Genomic DNA, 11,845 nt, shown 5'->3' on the forward strand with positions numbered 1-11,845 from the left:
CCCTCGGTTAACAGCGGGGGGTTCCGTTCCCAGCTGATGCTGCTTACTGAAAATCAGCGATAACAGCACTAAAAACCTGCTTAACGGCGCCACTAACTGACTATCGACATTGTTAACCAGAGATTGGCGCTGCTAACCGGATATCGGCGTTGCTAACTAGAGATCAGCACCAAAAATCCAGTTAACAGCGTCGCTAGACAAGTGCCGTAAAACCAGATAGCCATTAACTGATACCACAGTTAATCGAGGGCTGCCTGTAATTGTTTGTTAAAAACGTTTCTTTGCCAAAGCTAAACTAACGGAGGCCACTTGAAAAACTATGATAACAGATATCACACAATGCTTTCTTGATACTTAAAATGAAAAGCTTTCTGTTCAAAGGCACTTGTTGAATCATTGTTAGATCTCAATCAACTTGGTTATATAAGATTCCTACTTATGCTTTGTAAAGTCAAAAGGATTTTTTTCTTTTTATAACACTGTTGGTAACCTAGAGCAACTTCAGACGTAACTGGTATACTGACAAAGAGTTCAGCCAGGATGTTACCCCCCTCTGTTTCACAAATCCTGCTTTCATCATTCAATTTTAACAGCCGAGGTAGGTTTAGGGCAAATTGTATCTTTGTAGAATTTCTTTCCTACAGTGCCTTCCAAACAGCAGGTGATGCAGTCCTGCTGTTTGCTGAAGGCACAGCAGAACTGTGATCTGCATTTTTTAAATATTGTTAGATTTTCCCTAAAATGTCTACAAATTGAGCCTGGTCTGTGCGATACCTGGAGTTGTCATGACTGCCAAGAGAGTAGTTGTCAGTGGAATAAGCCTGTGGTTTTTCAGTGGATTTAATGCATGCTGTAGAAAGAGTTCGGTTCATACACTTTGGAATGCCCTTATATTGATTTAATTTTCAGTGAGCCCAATTTGTTTCTAGTCAGCTTTTTTAAGGTTTCATCTTGGTAATCTGTGCACTAGTACTCTGTTGTTGGTATCAGTAATAATTGGTGAAGGATCACTTGTATGCCAGTGGTCTGTTTTCTCTATTTGAAATCATTATGGTAGTTAAATCTGAAGTGAAGGGTGGCTATATGAAATAGTATATGAAAATAAACGTGTACAAAGGATACTACTAGTATCCTGGTTTTCTATGTGTGATACTATGATATTGTTCCTTGCATTTGTTAAAACATCATCCAAGGAGGAAAAATGGTTGAGGTAGCTGAAGCTTACCTCAGCCACATAATCACATTTTTTATTCTCCCTAGTTATTTACGCAGCCATGCCTGCAGAATAGCACACAAATTGAAAGGTAGTTGGGGATTACATCTTGGTAAATATGCAGAAGGCTTCCACCATGATTCCCCATTCGGGAATCATAGGAGTTCTATAGCTAATATCTTCATGAGGAAAGGGCATTTTAATGTTTAATATGCTCTGCTGAAACATACATTATGAAGGAATTATCTGGAATTAGCAGCTCCAGCTCTGTAATAATCCCCTAGATAATGACAATACTACTAAAGAATAGAGAAGCCCAAGTTTATTTTCTTGAAGAGTTCTTTACCAAAGCCTCCCTTTTGTATTTTATCTTTATTTAATGAGTTTCGTATCTTTTTTTCCCTTGTGTCACCATGTTATGAGTTGTGTGCTGAGCAGTATGTTATCAACATAATTTCTTTTGACTTTTTTCAACAGATGTATGCAATGTTTCTGTTAGTTTTGTTGGTATCCTCTCAACATTCAAGACAACATAACTTTTAATATTTGAAGTAGATATTTTCGTATGTAAAAGCTGTGATATATTCTTAGGCTAGTGCTATTTCATATTTCTTGAGTCAGACAGGGAAACTCTATAAGAAAATTCAAGATTGTTCGTATTTATGATTTTAAGTTTCGTGAGAAAAGGCAATATATCTGCCTCACTGGAATTATTATACCTCCATGAAAGTCATGTGCTCTCTTCACATGGGTTATTTTTCATTAAAGGTTACCTAATGTTTTTATATCTCGTTGCCAAGACCTGTTAGAGATGTTACTATCACTGGGTTGGCCTCTCCTTAACATTTAAAGACTACCAAAACTTACAAACTTTTGAGCATACACTAAGCCTAGATAGTCAGCTTTAAATTTATTTACTGATTTATATAATTATTTCTGGCATTATTTATGATGTAGTTGCCATTTAAGTATAATCATGTTCCATTTTAGTGCATACTTTGCACAAAGTATGCCCATTTAATATGGTTATAAGGCTGCATGAATTTTGTATAAAAGAACATTGTGATATTCTTTAATTTTCTATAATTATATAATATATATTATATAATTTGCATTCAAATGTCAAGGTGATCATTCTTGTGTTTGAGACTTATGTACCCACCATATATTTGTGGGAAACATATATTTTCCTCTACTGTTGAACATTATGTCACTGCCGTAGCTGGAAATCAAGTGGGGCTTAATACTTGTCAGCAATTCATTTTTGGCCTTACTTGATTATAATTAATTCACAGTACCTGTGCATCTGGTGTCCAGCCCCGTCCCTTATGACGCTCCTGATTAGCTAGTGATAAGCCAGTCACAGGGCTGGAAAATGGCCAGTATCTTTCCAGCATGCAGAGAGTACACATCTCTATTCCTACTTCTCCTGACAAAAATTTCTTTTATAATTTTCATTGGTTCCTTACATGACATGGCAGTGCAGTCATCATTTATCATCTTGTTTCATACAATTTCATGGCTTAAATGTCATGCATGACAATGCCGCCAAAAAATTATAGGTAGAGCTGTCACTATGAAAATAACAAGCAATAGATTAAGAATATTAAAATTAGCAGGGATGTGCATAGACAGTAGCCTCCTCTTGGCAACCACTCAGCTCAACTTTACACATTTCTTACTTCTAGAGGAATGTCTTGCTTTTGGTGGTTGTTATTGTTGGCCATGTTTAGTCACCAATCGATTGTATTTAAACATCAGAAAGGGCGGGAAATTTTACTTGATTAAGTGCGCATTGACACTTCTTAAAGATCAGCACTCTTAGATTATATATATATATATATATATATATATATATATATATATATATATATATATATATATATATATATATATATATATACATATATAACAAAACAATACAAGAAACAAAAGCAAGAGATTCCTCTAAAGTAATGAAAGTGTAAAGTGGTGCCTGGGAAAGGCTATTGTCTGCAAGCATCCCTGCTTATTTTAATATTCTTAGTATTTTGCTGTTACATAATTTTTGGGCAGCATTGTCATCCATGACATTTAAGCAATGATATTGTATGAAACACAAGCTGATAAATGACGAATGCACTATAATGTCATGTAAGAAATGAAAGAATATACTACATATTTTAGCATCAAGTTTACTGAAGTACATAATTCAAATAAAGTTAAGTATATCTTAGTTTAACCAGACCACTGAGCTTATTAACAGCTCTCCTAAGGCTGGCCTAAAGGATTAGTTAGTGGAACCTCTACATACGAATCCCTATGTACGAAAAATTCAGGTTACGAAAGCAAAGACGAAGATTTTTTTGCTTCTGTGTACGAAAATAATTCAGGTTGTGAAAGGGTAAAGTCCAATATTCACCCGGGCCGCCGAGAACAATTTTAAAACTGGTGCGCCGCCAACTCAGTAGACTCACCACCATCCTCCCGCCCTCCCATTGGTTCCTGATGTTAGTCATCACCGTAAGATCCTGCTCTCCTATTTGTCAGCATCTGTCCCATCATGCCTCTATGTAAAGGCGTTCCTTAACCATTTTTTGCGTCAGCATTATCATAAACACCTGGAATTCGTTTGTTCACATATATTTCGTTTGTTAACGTAAATTCGTGTTAGTGATTTTGCTTTCGTTATTAGCCATGGGTCCCAAGAATGTTGCTGAAGTTCACGGAAAGAAGAGAGGGTTTTCTATGGAGACGAAGATGGAGATAATCAAGAAGTGTTAATGTTTTCTGCCATTTGTTAATGTGTTTCGTAAAGTTTTGTGTTAATGTTTTCTGCCATTTTTAATGTGTTTCGTAAAGATAAGTGTTCATGTTTTCTGCCGTTTGTCCTCCTCCTATGTTGCCGCTCTTGGACATCGCCTCACTCGAAAGGCAAGGTTCCACATTTTACTACATACGTACGTACATGTGTACACAGTATTTCTTGTACCTTGTACACTAATACACTTTATTTACAGGTACGGTAATGGTTAGGTTAAGTATTGAATGGTCCAAATTGTTGTATTTCATTGTTTATTGGTCAATTTAGCTTTATTATAAAATTTACTGTGGTGTTTTTGTAGGGCATGGAACGAATTAGGCAATTTACATGTAAAATGTAGTTCTAGATACAAAAAAAATCAGGTTACGAAGGCCGCTTCGGAACGGATTAATTTCATAACCTGAGGCACTACTGTATTTTTATGTGGCTAGGAACCAATTATAGTTACCTAGCAACGAGACCTACAGCTTTTTGTGGGATCCGAACCACATTATATTGAGAAATTAATTTCTATCACCAGAAATAAATTCCTCTGATTCCATTTTGGTCGAGCCAAGAATCAAACTTTGGATCATCAGATTGGTAGCCGAGCGCAAAAACAACTCGTCCAACGAGGAATTACTGAGGTGTAATGAAAATAACAACTTAAAAGAAAAAGAGCAGAGATGTGTATTCTCCGAGTGTTGGAAGGATACTAGTCAGTTTCCAGTCCTGTGATTGGCTTATCACTAGCCAATCAGGAGCATCATAAGGGACAGTGCTGGACACCAGGTGCATGGGCACTGAATTAATTATAGGCATAGTTTACTGTCTTTCCATAGATAAGAAATGTATTCTTGTCTAAACAGAAACAGGATATAGCCCCAAGTTGGATGCTCCCCATTGTCATCTGTACTTACATCTCTTCAAATAATTTGAGGTTAGCGTATTCTCTGACAAGGGTGACTTACTTTATTGCTGGTCTATGTGCAGGAGTTGCCTTGTAGGTAAGCATTAAGAAATATCCACAGAATGTACCTTTAGTTTTTGAGATACTAACTGATATGCCTGGGAGATCACAAGTGCCTAGAAAAGGATATCAGTTTTGAGTTTATGCCCCCAATTTCTACTTTTGTTTGTTCATTGAGTAAAGGTTGTTGTGGTTTCTTAGTTTCACTTCCAGAGGTTTTCGCTTCTGTCAAACTTGTATATAGAATCCGCTTTATTCTTAATTATCAAGTTTCTCATATTGCCAGAGATAATCAATTCTGTTGAGTAAACAGTGAGTACATGGATAAAAAATCCTTGGTCTTATTCATTAACTGTAAAAATAAAATAAAAAAGTGCCTGATAAGTCTTAATTGGGAGAACACCATGTACTTTTCATGAAGCGTTTTGCTTTGTGAATGACAATGGTAAGAGCTTGTTCCGAAATGTCTAACCTCTCCCCTACCAAAGAGGGATAAAATCATCATAAAGACAAAAAGTATTGATTCTAAATTGATCCAAAAGCAAGGATCTAAGACTAGGTGAGACTACATTCCCCAAGGACAGGTTACCAACCCCTGTTATTGGCTCCTAAGCAACCCCCCCTCCCCATCCCTAACAACAATCACAACAAAAGCAACAATATAGATGGAGTTATGCAAGGAATCAGAAAAAGGACAGTAGATGCATGTGTGTAATTGTGAGATAAGAAAATGGTTTGCTATCTATGAATTATGTTGGATCAGTAATCTACATATTTTTGCACTCAAATTAAAACAGTCTTTTGTACTCTCAAACCCATATTCTGTTAAGACCAAAACATCTTCTCTCAGAATTTAATACTTTTTATCTTTTGTCCATTTACAGGCATTTTTGGCTGCTGCTCAGCTGTTCTTCCTTCTACATTATGCACAGAGCTTGAATTATAATACATTTATGGCTTCTATGGAGTCAGCTTTCAGTGCCATGCTTGGTAAGTGCCTGAATATTTTAGGGAGCACCAGTATATCAACAGAGAACACAAAGGAAACTTAGGTAGATTACTTGTTACCAAATTTTGAGTTACACAAAAGACTGTCCATTGTCAAATACAGGGTATCAAGAGTGTTTTATAAGAATAGGAATCACAATAAAACAGACTGATTTTGACACTAAATTTAAAAGAAAGTTAGAATAATGATAAATATGTATTTTGCAGAACAAAAGTATTTCAGTGTACAACGTTTAACAAAAAATACACTGTTTTTGAGCAGCTGTACTAAGCAAAAAATATATAATTTACAACTGCATCCCTTGGGATGAAGTTTCAGAACCAACATTATTTCATTCACTAGGCCATCTTTTTGGCAGATGTGCGATATTACTAGATCTTTTGAGGAATACAACTGTGTATACTATACTTGCTGATGTGACAAAAGAATTAATGTACATTCATGAAAAGCTTAAAGTATTTGTTAAAGCAGTAGAATTTCCTATTTAAGTGTCATCAAGTTAATTGCTAAATCATCCTCTTAAATCAATAGCATGAAATATAGCTCCAGTCATTATAGTCATGCACATTCATATAGATGCTAAATTCTCCTTCTTTTATATAACTAATACAGTGCTTTCACGGAAACTGTCGTATGTTGATATTTCCTCAAACATATTCAAAAGTTTTCACTCCTTTGGTTTTAATGTTCCATGAAATGTTAATGATGTTTTATGCATGATTACAGATAATGATGTTTGTGAAGAAAATATCAAAGTAGATACAGAATAGACTTTTTCTTTCAGGCCAGTTTGACTATGATGACATAGCTAGGTCTTCACCTGGATTGGGCCCAGTGTCATTCTTTGTGTTTGCTTTCTTCATGGGGATTATTATGGTTAACCTACTACTTACCCTTATTCTCCGCAGCTTTTATGAGGTTAGTAAGATCATAATTTCATAAGCAATTTAAAATCTAAGACTTTAATATTTCTTTGAATTGGTGATATTCATATGATCTGTAGCTCTATGTTAAAATTTTACCATTAAGAATTCCGCATTATTTAAAATGTCTCCCATCATTAATTACAGTAGAACCCTGGTTCTCGACTGTACTCGACATAATCAGATTTTGATGCGAAATGTTGTGTAAATTTTTTTATTCTTCATATGTACAGGTGTTTTCTTTTCCAAATGCAAAATGGAGTTGGTGATAGCCTTCAAAAGGCTGCACTCCAGCAAAACTAAGTTCTAAAAGATTAGCCGATCTTGGATTGTGTTCCTTTGCCTATATGTCTATCATAGATAACAGTGCACTTAATAATTCCGAATGTTTTATGATATTTGGCATTAACTTTGGCTTCAATTCTTTTTAAACTACACTTTTTATCATGTTACCAGGAAATTTGGTATTGTTTGTGAAGCTCTCTACACATATGATGTGGTGGTGTTGGGTTACTTCAAATATTTTCCAGACATTCTTGGAAAACTTAACTTTTAAGCATACAAACTTTTAGACAAGATGGTTTATATTAGCAGCTTACTTTTTCCAGTAATATTATGTATACATTTATGATTTCGCTAAATATTGGCATTTCATAATTTTTAAGTACACGAATTATTTATTAAGCAATTGTTCATTTATTTTGTTCCGTTATAAATTCATGTTCATTCTTCTGTATATTTATAAGCTTATCTCATTGCACTTATTTTATCTTTACTCAGTATCTTTCCACAGGCATTCAATTTGTTTTAAGAATATTTCATAGCTAAGTATATTTAGCTTGTGGCTTAATCAACAAAAATTGGTTCACATTCAAACAACAAAATACAAAGAACAATGATCTTTAAATTTTTTTTAATATTTTTTATTTTTTCAGTATATTTTCAAGAATTAATTCATTTTTTCCTTGCTTTTGTGTATTATTCTGAGCCTTGTGAAAGGACCAGTGGTTAAAGTTGATACAAAATCTCGTAAAACAATTAATACATCGTACTCTCTTGATTTCCTGTTACTACTGTATGTGAAAATATATTCTGTATTGTAACTTACTCGACGATTTGTGGGATTTTGTGTGGAATCTATTTAAAAATTATTTGCAGGAAAACTCCGACCCATTTCCAGGTTTTTTCATGGAACATATCTATAAATGATTTGCGGAACTCACCTGTTTCGTGGATTTATTAGTTTGTTTATACAGCAGTATATGTATTGTACTCTATTTTCATATTATATTCTGCATAATAATAACACTAATAATACTGTAATGTACTACATAATAATATTACAGTATGTGGTACGATTTTTAGTGACTTCTGTTCAAAAGTTACTAACTGGTCAATTCTTGACATTTCTAATAGCACTAAGTTACAACAATGAAAAATTTTTGTAACTTCACGCAGTAAAAGATACAGTTCACTAAGCATGGTTTTAAAGTATCAATGCTATATTTTTTATGAAAATATCAGTTAGATCATTATAAAACCATTAACACAGTAATTTTTTATTATGGTAAATGTGGAAAGATGTAAATACTTAATGAATTTGACTTTTTTTGCCACCATAGTAATGTATTTAACATAATGAATGTAACGGATATGCAGTTGTGGGTGTGATTTAACCATATGTCAACTGCCAGTTTGCCTCCCCTCACCTTACCCATAGGCCAAGTGAACTTCACGCTTCTCAATTATATTTTTATTAAGCCATAGGCCTATGAAGAAAATAGTAACAGAAGTATAATACACAGGGCTGTGGAGGAATTTCACAAATCCTGCTTTGTGGTCCTTATAGAAAGATTATTCGCAGAAAATTTGCCTATTCACAGTATTTTTTCTATGAGAAATATCCACAAATTCCTGGTTTTTTTATCAATTCATCATAAAATGCACTTTTTGTGATAAAACTATTTAAAAAAACTAGTATAAACATTTTTAGTTTTTTTTCTTGAGTTTTAATTAACAAAATAGGCAGTGTTAAGGGGTCTCACTATTCTGGGGGGGAGGGGGGGGGGGGGGGCAGGGTCTGGTACCCATCCCCCCCAAACATAGCACAATCACTGTACTATACATGTATAATACCTTTGGGGCAAAGTTGGGGTGGGTCCAATGAAGCATTTGGTGAGTCTCCTAAATCCAACAAATGAGGTCTATCAAGTTGATGTGCCAGTTATAGTAAATTGCTATTAGGTTGTACGAAGGTTATGATAGGATTTTTATTGATACATTCATGTCTTAAGAAACATACAGTAGATTTTATTTAAGTAACATACAGTAGATATTATTTTTCTTTTTATTGTACTCTGGTAAAAGGAGTAACAATACAAATAGCTTTTTTATTTTGAGAGTTACATACCAGCACTCTCTGTAAAAACTATAATTCATTTACCAGATCAAAAAGGACATCAGGAGACAAGGCAATGAATATGAAATACTTGATTTCATACTGAAGAAGGTAAGGAGAGTTGCTGGCATTGGCCCCATATCAAGCAACATTGGGCCACCGAACACCACTACGGAGGACCAGAAACAAGTAAAGTACACATAGTATATTTCAGTACATAGTATGTAATATACTCAAGAAATGTCCTTAAAAGTAAGTCACAAAGAATTGGTTTTACTGTTTGTAATTAATGTCCTTCTGAGGAAGTATAAAGTTGATGTTCATATTAACCCTTAACGCCGAGCCGTATTTCCGAAAGTGTCTCCCGTATGCTGGCGGTGGGGTTCAGGAGTGAGCGCCGAAGCGGAAAAAAAGTATTTTAAAAAAACACTGCACGCTTAGTTTTCAAGATTAAGAGTTCATTTTTGGCTCCTTTTTTTGTCATTGCCTGAAAATAGGTATGCAAACATCAGAATGAAAAAAATATCTATATATTTGGAATATATGACATATATAATTGTATACAATTTGCGCTTTGAGCAAAACGGTTGAAGCTAATCAATTAATTTTTTTTCGTTGTATTGTACACTAAATTGCAATGTTTTTGGTATATAACAAATTGTAAAACATCAAAGCAACACAGAGAAAATATTATCACAATATGATGCATGAATTCGTAACACGCCGACGTAAAAAAAATAGTTTTCAAAAATTCACCATAAATCGAAATATTGTACTAGAAACTTTCCGGTTGATGCAAAATGAAGGTAATTGATTGAATATTACTAGAGTGTAAGTGTTGTAGCTTACTATTGCATTGCAGTTTTCAACAATTTCAGTCGAGTTAAAGTTGACCGAAGGTCACAAAATTTTTCTGTTTATTGTCATTTATATGAAAATATTTCACAACTGATAAAAGCTACAACCATGAGTTTATTTTCTTTTATTTTACATGAAATTGTGCACATTTTCATATATAAAACGTTATGTAAAGGCTAATATAAAAACGGTGCAAACATTACGACAGTCTGACGAAAGAATTTCTGATTTTTTTGGCAGAGTTACCGCACGGAAGTAAGGAAAAAAATATTTTCAAAAATTCACCATAAATATTGTGCTAGACACTTCCAATTTCTTGCAAAAATGAAAGTAAATGATTGAATATTGCTAGAATATAAGAGTTTTAGCTTACAATTGCGTTTTTCGACCATTTCGGTCGAGTCAAAGTTGACCGAAGGTTGACATTTTGGCACCTATTGTGATTTTATAAAATATTTCAAAAAACTGATAAAAGCTACAAACATGGGTTGTTTTTTGTTGTATTTTACATGAAATTGCGCACATTTTCATTTATATATAAAACTTTATGTAACGGCTAATATAAAAACGGTGCAAATATTACGACAATCTGACGAAAGAATTTCTGATTTTTTCGGCAGAGTTACCGTGGCGGATGTAAGAAAAAGTTTATTTTCGAAAATTCACCATAAATCGAAAATATTGTGCTAGAGACTTCCAATTTGTTGCAAATGAAGGGTAAATGATTGAAATTTACTAGAATGTAAGAGTTTTTAGCCTACAATTGCGTATTTCGACCATTTCTTTCGAGTCAGAGTTGACTGAATGTTGAAATTTTGGCACTTATCGTGGTTTATATGAAAATATTTCAAAACTGATAAAAGCTACAACCATGATTGTGTTATATTCTACATGCAATGCACACATTTTCATATATAAAACTCTATGTAATGGCTAATATAAAACGGTGCAAAAATTACGACAATGTGACAAAATAATTTCTGAGATGTGTTGCTTGATCTGTGAACTCCCAGCATCCCTCAAGGCACGTGATTCAAAATTTTTCGCCAAGTAGGCCTATAACTATTTTCCCGCGAATATTTAAAAAAACTTTTTAGTGTCAACGTATTTTACGTCAATTAAGCACCCGATAAACAATTTTCGTCGATGTAAAATACGTCAATAGGCGCTTAAGGGTTAAATTGCGTATAGAAAATACAGCTCCAATTAACTAACAGTATAAATAGATAATGCAATCACAAAACCAAATGAAAGGTAGCTTTGTTTTGTTGTCATTTTCACATTAAGTATGTACAACCATGAGCATGGTTTTAATTTTTAATTATAGGCAAAATAATAATTGGAAATTTGTCAATGCTGTAACTTTCATAGCAATCAGACTTTCTGTTATCAAGTAATTTCTCCTTTGATATTAAGTACAACCAACAATAAAATATGCCCAATATGTGATTAATGCATTCATGGTCTAATAGCCAAAGAAAAAAGAGGCACACACTCCACCTGAACTTCTGGTACCCATCAATCTCCTGCCTCACTTTCCTGTTCTCTGGATACAAGCTGCAAAATTGAGCAGCGCTGAGAGAAAGAACTTTATATGATTATGTGATGAGTTTGTAATGAAAAACTAATTGTTTTATAATAAATTCAGTTTCATTACAATTCCCTCACATAATATCGTAATATATGTAGTAA

The 11,845-nt window shown here is 33.9% G+C and overlaps 1 protein-coding gene across 1 annotated transcript in view; it reads left to right on the forward strand.

Moving 5' to 3' along the window:
• The window catches only part of LOC135212193 (uncharacterized), a 236,110-nt gene extending 230,156 nt beyond the window's left edge, over positions 1-5,954 (forward strand). The window contains exon 68 of the mRNA XM_064245638.1: positions 5,850-5,954. The gene's annotated coding sequence lies outside the window, so the exon portion shown is untranslated. The remainder of the gene's footprint in view (positions 1-5,849) is intronic.
• Positions 5,955-11,845: the final 5,891 nt, after the last annotated feature.

The sequence above is a fragment of the Macrobrachium nipponense genome, chromosome 40 (assembly GCF_015104395.2).
Source record: "Macrobrachium nipponense isolate FS-2020 chromosome 40, ASM1510439v2, whole genome shotgun sequence".
In the NCBI taxonomy this organism is placed as follows: domain Eukaryota; kingdom Metazoa; phylum Arthropoda; class Malacostraca; order Decapoda; family Palaemonidae; genus Macrobrachium; species Macrobrachium nipponense.